General features: G+C 50.8%; 1 protein-coding gene across 2 annotated transcripts in view; it reads left to right on the top strand.

The window, feature by feature from the left end:
• Sdk2 (sidekick cell adhesion molecule 2) overlaps window positions 1-12,866 on the top strand; it is a 277,455-nt gene that overhangs the window by 104,176 nt on the left and 160,413 nt on the right. The gene's annotated exons all lie outside the window — the stretch shown is intronic.

Below are 12,866 nucleotides of genomic sequence, written 5' to 3'. Positions count from 1 at the left end.
GAGCCAAAAAGGAAGTGGTTCTGCAGTGGAATCCTGCCCAAGGCTGATTGAGGGAAGGGTGAGCTGAGGCGACCTCTGCCCTGCAGCTCTCCTCCACCCCTCTGACACCCCTTTCCCGTTATTTCTTCTCTGTCCTGCCTCCCATCTGTCCTGTTGACAGTCTCACATGGGGCTGTTTTGGACCACATGTTTTATGCCTTGTCACCAGCCAAACAGCCCTATTATATTAATTTATTGTCCTTTCCAGTAACTTGTAGCCTTCCTGTAAACTCCCCCTTTCCCATGCTGGGGTCGGCCATTGCCAAACCACAGCTCAACACTTCCCTCCTGCCCAACACTGGGACAGGCAAGATGCCAGGCAGAGGTCTGTCTCCAAGGACCCTATTGGTTTTTTGCCCCATGAAGGCCCCTTCTGTTGCCTCCATTCCCCTGTGTCAGCTCCCCATGGAGTGCTTCTTTGGACTCACAGAGCTAATAAGGACCCCTCTGCCCCTCCTCAGCTTCTGTCTTCCAGCTCTTTCTTACTTTCTTCCTAGTGCCCAGGGAGGGCTAGGTGCCCATGACCTAAAGGGGAATGGGACCTAGAAGAGCAACCTGGTTGGCGGGTCACACTGGCCCTAAGGGACATGGGTATCTTGTCACAACATTTGAGGTAAATTCTGGATGGCTTGACCTCTGCTGGCAGCCTCGTTTTCCCTGAGCTATCCCAGGTCACCCTTGGCCTATGGGAACTATGACAGCAAGTTGGAGCCTTTGTCTCTGCCTCTCTCAGAGCCATAGATGGTGGGAGGAGCACCTGGAGGTGACTTCTTTGCTTTTCCAACCCACTTTGTGCCTCTTAGGGGATGAAGCCCCGACATGGCCCTCTGAGCATCTTGGGTGGCCACTCCTGTTTTCAGGTATCAGCTTTCTCATTTTACTACAGTAAACTACCCGGGATGCAGGGATCACACACAAACAGAAAAGAGACAGTGCCCCCTTCTCCAGGCCAGGCAAGCCACAAGAGAGAAGGGACAGCAAGTGGGTGGCTGTCATATCGCTCTCTGAATGAGTGTCCTGGCAGGAAAAATAGTGGGATACAAGAACGTCTTATTCAATTCCTGGGACTGGGAACAGCAAATATCTCCCATCCATTACCTCTACCCCCATCCCCAGCCTACAGGGATGAGCAGGGCTTTTAGTTCTGGGCAGGAGGAGAGGGCAGAGGCAAGGGTGAAAAGGGCATGGGCAGGGGATCTAGTGCTCTCCTTCCCAGAGGCCCTGGCTTCCAGGAAATGAGTTGAAATGGCCTGCCATGCAGAGCCATCCATCATGCCTGTGCTGGCTGCCAACCTGCCAATCCTGTCACAATGGGCTCCCGCCACTCAGGACAAAGTCACTTACCATTAGCTGAGCTCTGGCCCACACCGCAGCTGTGTCTGGATACAGGGAGGGCAAGACAAGTGTTTAGGGTGACCAGTGAGAATGGGAAGCGATCAGTAGAGGGTTGGGAGTCATCATGCAACATTCTGGAAGTAAGAGGATTCTTTTTATTCGTTCCTTCGTTCAGTATTTATTGAACGTCTACTCAGTGTGAGATTAGATACTGAAGGTACTAAAAGGGCCAAGTGCTGTTGACGTAGCTTGGTTATGGATTGCTTGCCTAGAATGTTCAAAAGAGGCCCAGACATGTCCGCTCATAGGTTAAAGTAGGGAATATTTCGACATTTAGAGGCATCATTCTGGGTTACACTCCAGTGGGTGTGGGTGTGTGAGCACACAGGGACCACCTCTGTTGAAAGGATGTCCGGAAAACCTTCTCACTGAAAAGGACTCTGCAAAGCTCGCTGGTGTTTGGGTGTGTTGGTGAGGGTGAATTAGCTCTCTGGGGCTGTCCTACAGCACCCCAAGTTGGTAGCTTGAAACAGCAAGCACATCTCATCTCCCTCTCAGACTATCAGGGGGCAGAGATCAAGATGTCCACAGAGCCGTTTGCACATTAACTATAGCCAGCTGGAGAACCCCTGTCCTCAGCATGCTGGTCCCTGGCACCAAGGCCATCCTCGGTATCCTCTGCCTGTGACTCTGCCTCTGTCCTCGGGGGCCATCTTCTCCCCGGATATTTCTGGGGATGTCAACCATATCCGAGGAGGCCCTACCCCAGGAACCTCATCTAAGCCTAATGATGTCTGCAGAGACATCACTTCCAAATACCATATACATCGCCTGGGGATGTAGCTCTCAGTTCATAGAGCCTGGGTTCCATTGCCAGCACCACATAAACCAGAAGTGGTGGTGCTTGCCTGTAATCCAAGAACCCAAGAGGTGAGGCTAGAATCAGAAGTTCAAGGTTATCCTTAGTTACATAACAAGTTCCAAGCCAGCCTAAGATACATGAGACCCTGTCTCAAAAACAGGAACAAACAATCCATAGTACCAAGCCAGGTACCTGGTAGAGAGTTCTGTGTGTCTTTTTGAGAGACACAATTCAACCCACAGCAAGGAGCCATGATGCACGTTTGGGAACCCACTCTTTCCCCATCAATTAGTACATCTGGGACTTTCTGGAGACCAGGGACTGGGGGAGGGCTCTCTGCGGGGAGGGGTGGGATCTGAACTTAGAAAAGGACAGTGTCTATTGAGTCCTTGTGCACAATTTATAGTTGGGAAATGAAGCTGATCACTATCAGGTGAGAAAGAAGCCAGCACTCAAGTTCTCTCCTGTGCCTCAGTTTCTCCATCTGCCAACCAAAGAGTTGTGGGCTAGATGAATACCACAGATACCTTCCCCTGGAGAAGCTACAAGGGGACAGCAGCCAAAGTATTCTAACTATCAGGGACCAAGCTGTGAAGTGGCCTCCAGCTGGCCTGGCCTCCAGCTCAGCCTTAAGAACCAGCCTGCCTCGCTCCACCTTCAGGAAGGTCCAGGGACCCAGAGACAGAGCTCCAACTCATTTCTGTGAGAGCCGCTGCTCTCGTGGAGCTGTTCATGGTAAAATGACCTGTTTTGCCTGGTGACTTTCTTCATCACCCTGTCTCTCCTTTTCTTTGGCATCAGCTACAGGACCCAGGCTTCTGTGGAAAGAGCACAGGGGTGGAGGGGAGGCACTTACAGCAGGAGTATTTGGGCCTCTGTGGCATTGACTGTCAACAAAAGCCAGCAAAGTAGGTTGACATGGCCCCACCACACACACACACACACACACACACACACACCAAGATAAGCCAGGAGGACTCGAGGAGCTTGGGCGCTAAATCGATGTCTGAGCTTTTGCCAATGCAGCTGTCTTTCATATCCCATCTGCCCCTGCAAAACCCAGGCTTCCTGCCCCCATTTCAAATGTCCTTAAGCCCGAGGCTGATGGGAACCAATGAGAACCCAGGCACCTCTGGCTCCCAGAGAGCAGACCAGCACCTAGTATGGGAAGGTGCTCCTGGTGTCAGACAGGCCAGGGGTGGGCTGCGGCAGACTGAACCAGGTGGCTGCCTAGGACAGAAACAAGCAATTACAACTCCTAAGTGGCATTCCCTCCTAAAGGCTGCCTGGGACTGGATGGTGGAACAGAGTGCCAAGAGGGTCAGGGCCTTGGGGCTGGGTGGCGTGGGGCTCTACCTGTCTTACTCTGTGATTCAGCTGAGATGCCACACAGCACCAGAGCAGGCAATTCAGTGACATCACTGTTCTGTGCAGCCACCATCCTACTTCACCCCAAAGCACTCTCGCCACCCCACAAGCAAACTTATCAAGTCATCGTGTCTGTTTCCCCTTCTCCCAACCCCTGCACATACACCTTTAGGGACCGGCCTGCCTTGGGTGTCTCTTTGAAATGGGTGAAATGGTGTCATGCCATGTGGCCTCAGTTCTACTCTAGTGATAGGAAGAGCAGAGGGTGGGGCTGGAGCCCCTGCAGGCTCTGCCTGAGCCCCGCCTCCCAGGGGCTCCAGCCCCACCCACAGACCGCCCTCCATGAGGTTTGTGTGCCACAAACTAAAGACCACCATCCCCAGGTTTGGGCCTCTGCACAGCAGCCCATGTGGTGATCTGGGGCAAATTGTCCCATCCCTCTGGGCCCAGCAGTCTCTGCTGATGAAACCTCACAGGCTGCCCAAGGTTCAGAGGTGGAAAATGGAGCTCCTGGTGGAGACGCGAGGCCACTTTCTTTTTTAAGACTTATTTTTGCTATTTTGAATTATGTGTATCCCCATAATTGTGTGTGTATACATGAATGCAGATGCCTACAGTTGGCCTGGGGTGTAGGATGCCCTGGAGCTGGAGTTACAGGTGCTTTTGAGCTACCTGTTCCAAGTGCTGGGATCCAAAGTCCTCTGTAAGAGCAGTATGCATTCTTAATCACTGAGTAATCTCTCCAACCCCTAAGGGGGCTACTGTGCCCCCTATTCCTGTGTCAGCAAGGGCCTGAGACTGCCAGGCAGGGCTGGAGGGCTTCACACCCAAGTGCCAGGAAAGAGGACAGGAAGATGGGCCGTGGGGCAAGTTCTCCATTGTGCCAGGGAGGGGCCGATGCGGCTGTGCAGGCCGCTGTGGATAATCCAGCTTGTAAATTGCTTGGGGACTCTAACTGTGGAAAGGGCCATAGAGCCGCGTGTGTTATTATTTATGATAAAGCGCAGAGGTGCCTGCCAGGGACTGGAATGGGCTGAGCGCTGCGCACGGGATGGACGGCAAATTGAACTCCAATTTTCTGCTCCGCAGTCTTTGTTACACGCCACAAAGCGCCGGTACAGCGGGGTCACCAGCCTGATGAATGTGTGCTCTTCCTCATAGGCGGGCCCCATCTCTCAGCCTCTGCGTGGGGAGGATAGTTTGGCTCTTGAGTTGTTTTTCCCTCCTCCCACAGCCCTGGTAGACTCCTTTCCTAAGATCAAATCCAGCCCTGACTCTAAGAGCGATCAGAGGCATTGGCAAGTTCAAACCCCAGTCACTGTCACTGTTGCTCATGTGATCGGTCCCTCTCTGCAAGAGAGAAATAAAGGGATGGTGATTTCAGGGCCCCACCAAGGCAGCTGCATGGATTAAACAGGAGGAGCTCACTCACTGGATTAGGCCTTTCTTTGTGGATTTAGCTGCCAGGATGCTGACCCCAGGGAAGCAGAGGAGAGAGAAGCCATGGAAATTGGGCGGATAACCCTGACTGGAGTGGGGGAAGGGAAGGCTAAGACACCTCCTGCTCAGCTCAGCTGACTTCCGCCAATCTTTGCATATTGTTTCATGCTAGGGCTAAGTTTGTCACCTCCCCGAGTGCCTGAGTATCTTGTTAAGTGAGAATCCTGTTTTTTGGTGACGAGATACAGAGTTGCTCTTGGGAGTCATACCAGCCAGACCAAAGGTCTGTTCTTCACCATGTAGCCTTCTGTGTCCTTTGCCTGCAGATGGTACCATCAGCTGGTGGGGTGAACTCCCAAGGCCTCTGGGCTGTGGGCTCTCCAAAGCTGTGGGTGACCAGTGTGTCTCTGTAATCACAGTCGCTGACTCAGTGGGTAATCTGAGGACTGGTTCCCATGTGGTGACAAACACCTTTTAGGGCAACATCACTTGGGAGATTAACAGGGCTGGGGTGGAGTCCCATCACAGATACCCTGGATGTTGAGACAGGTAAGCCCCAGGGCATACCTTGATTGATTTGTGAGACTCTCAGGTCCCCCCTATAACTGGAGAATTGCCCCAAGCGTGCCACCCTGCACCAAGGTCACCAGGGACAGTGTGTGGTCTGTGCGACACGATGGAGTTTCTTGAGAGGAATTCCTGGAGTTAGTGTAAATTTTTATCATCAGTGTTTTATGGCTCCAATGAATCTGAATACTCTGGCATGATAATAGGACCGTTAGGCGGAAAACATCCTAATCAATGGTAGAAGCTTAATCTCTGAACCCTCTGGCCAAGGTGGGAAAAGGGGCTCCCTCCTCCTGTTAATTAGAAAATAAACCCACGGGGAATGAGAACCATCTTTTTTCCATGCCAGACTGGGGCTTCTCTGATGTTATTCACCTTGGAGGTCCAGGGCAGAAGGCTCTGGCTGCGATACTGAGCATAGATGAAGAGTAACAAGGGCCTCCCTCTCACCGATGAACTGTCTGAGGCACACACTAGTCACAGCACCAGCCCTTCCCACCAGCTACAGTTGTCAACTCAGTTTCCAGGAGAGGAGACTGGGGCACAGGGGGTTCATGCCCAGGGTCACATGGCTAAGGAGTGGCAGAGCCCACTGGAGCTGAGCCCAGGAGATCCCATTCCAGGACCCGGTAAAGTCAGGGTGCACTCAGCTACTCAAATTTTGCCATGGCAGAGCTGGAGAGGAGTGTGTAGAGATCCTCTGAGATGGCCAGCCACCAGCAGGAACACTGCCGTCCCAAGCCTACAAGTCACCTGGGCCTTCCGACATGCATAGGGCCTGGCTCTGGGTGTGGGAAGGTCGGAGGTCCCAGCCTGCCTTCTAGTGAGTGGCATGGTGGTCTGAGAGTTACCCCACACGGTTCTGATTCTTGCGTTGCTATAAGGGGCACACCCTCCACAATCTGGGGATACAGATGAGAGCTCAGGAAGAAAGTTAGAGAGAACACTGCACTTGAGTTTTATGATATGGATCTGAGACCCATGTTTCCCCCAGTGAAGAAGGACGGAAAGGGATCCTCGTGGGATAGAACAGTATTGGCAAAGGCCCTGGGGCAGGGCTGCATGGTATCTGGAGCAGCTCTCCCAGGACTCTTGGCCTCTGCCGTGAGTGGGATGATGGGCACAAGTCGCCGTGAGGCATTGTGTGAGTTTCCTCGATTGGCCGTGACAAAGTCCTACAAGCTGAACTGCTTGACACTTACTGCCATAGTTCTAGAGTCTGATGTCTGTTGGCCCTTTTGACAGCTCCAGGAAGAGTGTTCCTATTCCCTGTTCCACTGGCTTCCGCAGCGACGCCTGCTGCCCCTTGGCTTGTGGATTCATCAGTCTCTTCTCTGGCTGTCTCCACAAGGCCTCCCCCTTCCCAAGACTCTCAGCTCTCGTCTTAATTCTCCCCTTGTGGTGGTCAGACTTCCAGTCAGTGTGACAAATCCCCGAGGGTCTGGGGGGAAAGATTCATCTTGGCTCATCACATCTGTGGTTTCAGTCCAAAGTTAACTGACTCCCCTGTAATGGGCGCAAAGTTGAACATCATGGCTGGCAGCCCAGAGTAACCTGTGCTGCTCCCTTCTAGTGAGCAGAAAGCAAAGCAGAGATGGGAAAGGGGGTGCCAGAGACAAGGTCTGTCTTTCCAAAGCACACCCCCTAGAGACCCGTCTCCTCCAGAAGACCCAGCTTCCACAGTTTCACTGCATCCTGGTGGCCTATTTAAATTCTGGATCTGTCAGTGCCCTTACCCACTCAGGAAGAAGAGCCCTCATAATCCAATCACTTCCCCAAACCCTGCTCTGGATGTGCCTGCTGCAGGAACCATGCCTTCAAACATGGGCTTCTCAGTGGGACATTTCCTGACCAAACCATAAAACCATAGCACTTTTTCATATCTGCTGGGGATTGAACCTCAGGCCCTGCATGTCCTAGGCAGTAGATTATATCTAGCCCTTTTATTCACTTATTCATCCATTGAGACAGGGTCTTACTAAGTTGCCCAGGCCGGCTTGGAACTTTTTATCTTCTTACCTGGCTGTTAGGGTTCGAATGAGAAGTGTTCCCCATAGGATCAGGTATTTTCTTTTATTTATTTTTTTAAAGATTTATTTATTTATTATGTATACAGTGTTCTGTATGTATGTATGCCTGCATGCCAGAAGAGGGCACCAGATCTTTTTCCAGATGGTTGTGAGCCATCATGTGGTTGCTGAGAATCGAACTCAGGACCTCTGGTAGAGCAGTCAGTGCTCTTAACCTCTGAGCCATCTCTCCAGCCCCGAGTATTTTCAAATACACTTGGTATTTGAAATCAAAATCACTTGGTCCCCAGTCAGTGGCATTGTTTGGGGCAGTTATGGAACCTTTAGGGGGTGGAGCCTTGTGGGAGGAAGTTCATTACTTGGGGGCAGGTTGTGAGGGCTTATAGCTTCTCCCCACTTCCTGTTCTCTCGCTCTTTATTTCTGCTTCCTGTGTGTGGAAGATGAAATTCCATCTCTCTGCTTCCTGCTCCTGCTGCCATGCTTTTCCTGCCATGATGGACTTTCGTCCTCTGGAATAGAGAAGCTAAAATAAACCCTTAAGTTGTCTTTGGTCATGGTACTTTATCACAGCAACTGAAAATTCATTAGCATGCAGTCCTGGGTTGCCAGGCCTGCACTACAACCTCTTTAACAACCCCATCATATAGAGCTAATTCTACTCCACTGTGGCTTCATCTTCACTGGTTCCATCACCAATGACTGTTTCCAAGTAAATTCACATCCTGAAGTTCTTGGAAGGGGTTTTTCAGGGAAGAGAGGATGTCACTCTTCAACCCAGGACAGCCATCACTTAGTCATGTCCTAGAGACAACCCATGGCTTTAGGGAAACTGTGAAGACCCTAGTGCTACCAGACCTGGTCATTCATTCACAAGATGCTTCCAGAGAGCCCCAAGCCCTGTACACTGTGCTGGAGCTGTAGACAACCCAGAGCCATCAGCTCAGCCCTCAGACATCCTCACTATTCATGCTTCCCTGTACCGTCTTTTGGCTGGCTGTCCAAGGGGCCTAGCCCGAGGGAGCCTGCTGGGTGATGGGGTCAGGCACATGCTCCTCGTTCCCTAACTGGAGCCCTGCCACCCCACTTACAGTTCCCCAGGGCTGTGTTGAGGCTAGGTTACGCTGGCTGCCCTGGTGGCCAGACCCCCCTAATCAGATTAGATGTGTATTCAAACAAATTGATGATCCGTTCCATTAGATGCTTTTGAACATGCTTTTCTGAGCGAGAAATTCATCCGGCTGCAGCTGTGGAGGCCGTGGTGGAATTGATTGTCGCACCCTCCCAGGCTCCCAGAGTCAGAAGGTACTGGCTCCTGAAGGTCACTGGCAAGGATTAGATTAAGGAGGGCAAGAGCCTTCTTTCCTGGCTAATGAAGCACTTGGCATGCAGGCGGCAACAGGCCAAGCAGGGCCAGGCATCTGCCAGGAGACAAGGGAGGGGCATTGATTAGCATCTCATTTATGGGCGAGCATCCGGATGGGGAGGCATAGGGTGTTCAAGGCCCTGGCTCAGGTGCGGTGGGGTAGGAGTGAGCAAGCAGGTGTGTTAAACACGGGAGTGGAAGTGAGGAGAACAGCTGGGAGTCTGGGTCCCATGCAGAGAACACCTGCCGGGCCTCCTCTGCACTGTGTACCCCCAAACATTCTGCTGGAGAACAGGGACCAACAGAGCCCTGGCAACATCCTCTTGGTCTATGACAGTCTGTTCCTGAGCCCCCTGAACAGACAGAGTCCAGGCTTAGTACTAACCCTCCACATCCCATATATAAACAGATGGGCTTCCATGCCCAACAGGCCTGTAGAGTCACAGACATTGTGGGGGAAAGCCCCATAGAGACTTATACAAACCTAACCTGCCTCTACCCCAGACCTGAGCTAGCTCAAAACCATAGAGTTTGAAGGCTTGAGGGGGCCTCCCTGAGCTAAGCTTAGCTCTCTGTGTGATCTGAAGCTTTCCTCAGGTACTCACCAGCCAGGTTTCGTGCATGCAAGCTGCCAAGCCAGGGCAGTCCTCCGGAAGGCTGTGGAGATCAGGATAGAGGTGGCTGACCAGGGGATGCAGGAGAGAAATTTGTGAGTCTCAAAACCACAGCTTCCTATGACCCAGGCACTCCAGGGTCACTTGCTGGCTCACCTAAGCTCTTACTGGGATCCTGGGAGGAAGAAGGGGTTGAGGGCAGTCAGAGCTGGAAGGGAATTTGTCTCTGTTCAGTGGCTTTTGAAACTCACTCTGAAGGACAGAGGGAGGTCCTTTAGCCAATTAGGAGCCTGACAGAGGCTTTCACCCCAGTTTCCCTTCTGCTTCTGGCCAGTATTCCCAGCAGGAATGGCTCCATGGGAGTTGCGAGTCCCAGGCCATGCTGAGAAGTGGAAGCCCCTTAAAGATGAGGCAGGGGGAGTCTGGCCAATCAGGAGAAAGATGATATTATGTTACAGAGGGGCTAGAGGAAGGGGGCAGTTTAAGTTGAGATTAGCTTCTGTATGGAACTATTCAACTTTCAGCCTAGCGTCTAAGGGTGACAATGAGGGTATTTAGTGGCAATGTCAAGAGGAAATGGCAGTCGGGGCCTCCTGACCTGACATGGGAAATTAGAAGGAAGCCCGCACTAAGACCTCTTGCCAGCCTCTGCAGGCAGCCGTTCATTTATATGCCCAGTTTCTCATGAACAGGGACGCCCCTAGCTGTGTGACACCCCTGAATCACACACAGAGGGCATGTTCTCCTCCTGTCCTCGGAGCAGCCACCCCATAACTGTTCTCCTGCACACATATACTCATGCGTGCTCATGGATGAATACATCTGGTCATGAGTGAGCAGGATGTGCCAGGGGTCCACAACACAGGAATGACAGACACGGGGAGAGTGAAGAGATTTCACACGTGCGCACACAGACATATATACACCAACACACATGACACGCAGTCACACACTAACAAGACACCCGCCACCAGCTGGTTTCCCCAAATGCTTCACTCCTCAGGAAAAGCCCATAGCTGCACAGCAAATGCATCTTTATACCCAAAGGGCTGTAGGTTGGAGCTCAGTTAGTAGATTGCTTGCCTGGCATGCACAGAGCCCACATTCCCAGTACCATGTATACCAGGCATTGTGGTGCCTGCCTATAACTCCAGCACTGTGGAGGTAGAGGCAGGAAGATTAGAAATTCAAGGTCATCCTGGGCAACAGAACAAATCTGAGGCCAGCTTCAGCTACACAAACCCATGTCTATAAATAAATAAATAAATAAATAAATGAGTACACTTTTGACAATTTCTGTACTCGCAGCAGCAGATTCTATGAACGATACAATGGTGGCTCCCAATGGTTGTTCCGGGGTCACTTCTCATGGAGAAGTCTCATGCTGGAGATGCAATCATTCTTTTGCCCACTACCCTCTGCATCAGCATGCAGGTAGTATTTTCAAAACTTTCAGTGTCACAGCTCTGAGATGCTGCCATCCGGAATGTGCCATCCCACGTAAGTGGAGGCACAGGGAGACCTTGGGAGAGCTGGAGGAATGGGGGGGGGGGCTGTAATAGAATTGTCAAATTGCACTTCATATATAGCATACCAGGTCCCAGCCCGATGAAGGGTGTGGCCCTCTGGGCACCTGTTCCCTGCACACTAGTCCATTGGGTCTCATACTCTCACAGCTTGGCGGAGGGTAGGGGTAGGGTATCCTGTTGTGATTTAGTTTACCTGCTGCATGACCAGGTCAAGCATCCCCACTCTGTCAATCTTCCCTCTGAACCATTTAATCCTCCTCCCATTGCTAGTGATTGTTTAATGGATTTATGAAAATATTTTTTGAGGCAGGGTCTCACTATATAGCCTTGGCTGGATTTAACTCACTCTGTAGACCAGGCTGGCCTCGAACTCATAGAGATCCACCTGCCTCTGCTACCCAAATGCTAGGATTCAAGGCCTTGTAATACTGTACCCAGCTGAGAACATTTTTTTCTTCAGGCAACTTAGATCTTTGTCTGTGATAAGTGTCGAGAATATCTTCCCCCGTCTGTCATGTGTCGCTGCTTTTGATGTGTGGGTTTTCTCTTCCCTCTGAAGAATTTTCATGGAGTTGAAGGCATCGTCTGTCTCCTGACCGTCTGGAGCTCTCGTGGTACTTAGAAAGTGCTTGGCAGGAACTCAACTCCACCAGCATTGTGTATCTTTAAACTCTTGTGATTTCAACCCCCCTAGTTCTTTTAGAATTTCATTTTCATGTTTAAAACATCAATCTCTCCAGCATTTATTTTGAGGTAAAGTGTGAGGAAGATATTCAATTTTATATTTTATGCCCACATGGCTCCCTGGCTGTTCCAAAGCCCTGTGCTGAGTAATTGGTCCTCCCCACCCCTCACCCCCACCTTGATTTGCAACTCTGTGTTCATCATACATTTAAGGTCCTACTATGCGTTTGGGTTTATTTCTAAGATCCAAGACCATCCCTCCATCAAAATAGTCATAAAGACCACACTGTTGAAGTGATTGCTGTTCTATCCTACCCTTCAATATCTGGGCTAGCTTTCCCCATGGTCCAGACTTTTTCAAAGGATTTGTTTGGTTTGGGGTTTGGATTTTGTTTTGCTTTGTTTTTGTTGCTGGTTTGTTTTTAGTTTTGTTTTTAGCTTTAAAAAAAAAGACTTTTAAAAAATTTAAACTATTGTCTGTGTGTGCATGCAGGTGAGTGCAGGTACCCCAGGATCTGGAGGCATCAGGTCTGCTTTGGAGCTAGAGTTACAGACAGTTATGAGCTGCCCAACATGGATGACAAGAACCAAACATGGGTCCTCTGTGAGCACAGCTCGTGCTTTTAACCTGCACACAAGTTGAGCCATATCTCCAGGCCCAGTTTTTAATCTATTTTTGTGGTTGCTTTTGTATGAATTTTAGAATTGATTTGTCTCACTTTGTAAAACACGGGGTAGAAGGGGGGCAAGATGGATCAGTGGGTGACAGCTCTTGCTTTGCAAGCCTGGTGGATAATGAGTTTGATCCCTTGCCCATGGTGGAGGAGGAAGAGAACCAACTTCCCCACCTCTGAGGCATGTGCACTACGGCACATGAACACCTGCCGACACAGTCATAGAACCATTATCATAGTCCTTGTCATCAATTTAAATATTTTAATAAAAATTGGGGAGTTCAGTTGGGGAAAGGCTTGAGAGAATGATGTGCTCATAACGTTGCTTCTAGTTACCCAGAATTCTCTGTGCCGTTACCC

Source organism: Cricetulus griseus, chromosome 7, assembly GCF_003668045.3.
Source record: "Cricetulus griseus strain 17A/GY chromosome 7, alternate assembly CriGri-PICRH-1.0, whole genome shotgun sequence".
Lineage (NCBI taxonomy): Eukaryota > Metazoa > Chordata > Mammalia > Rodentia > Cricetidae > Cricetulus > Cricetulus griseus.
The sequence above is the reverse complement of the archived record's forward strand: the minus strand, read 5'-3'. Positions and strand labels throughout refer to the sequence as shown.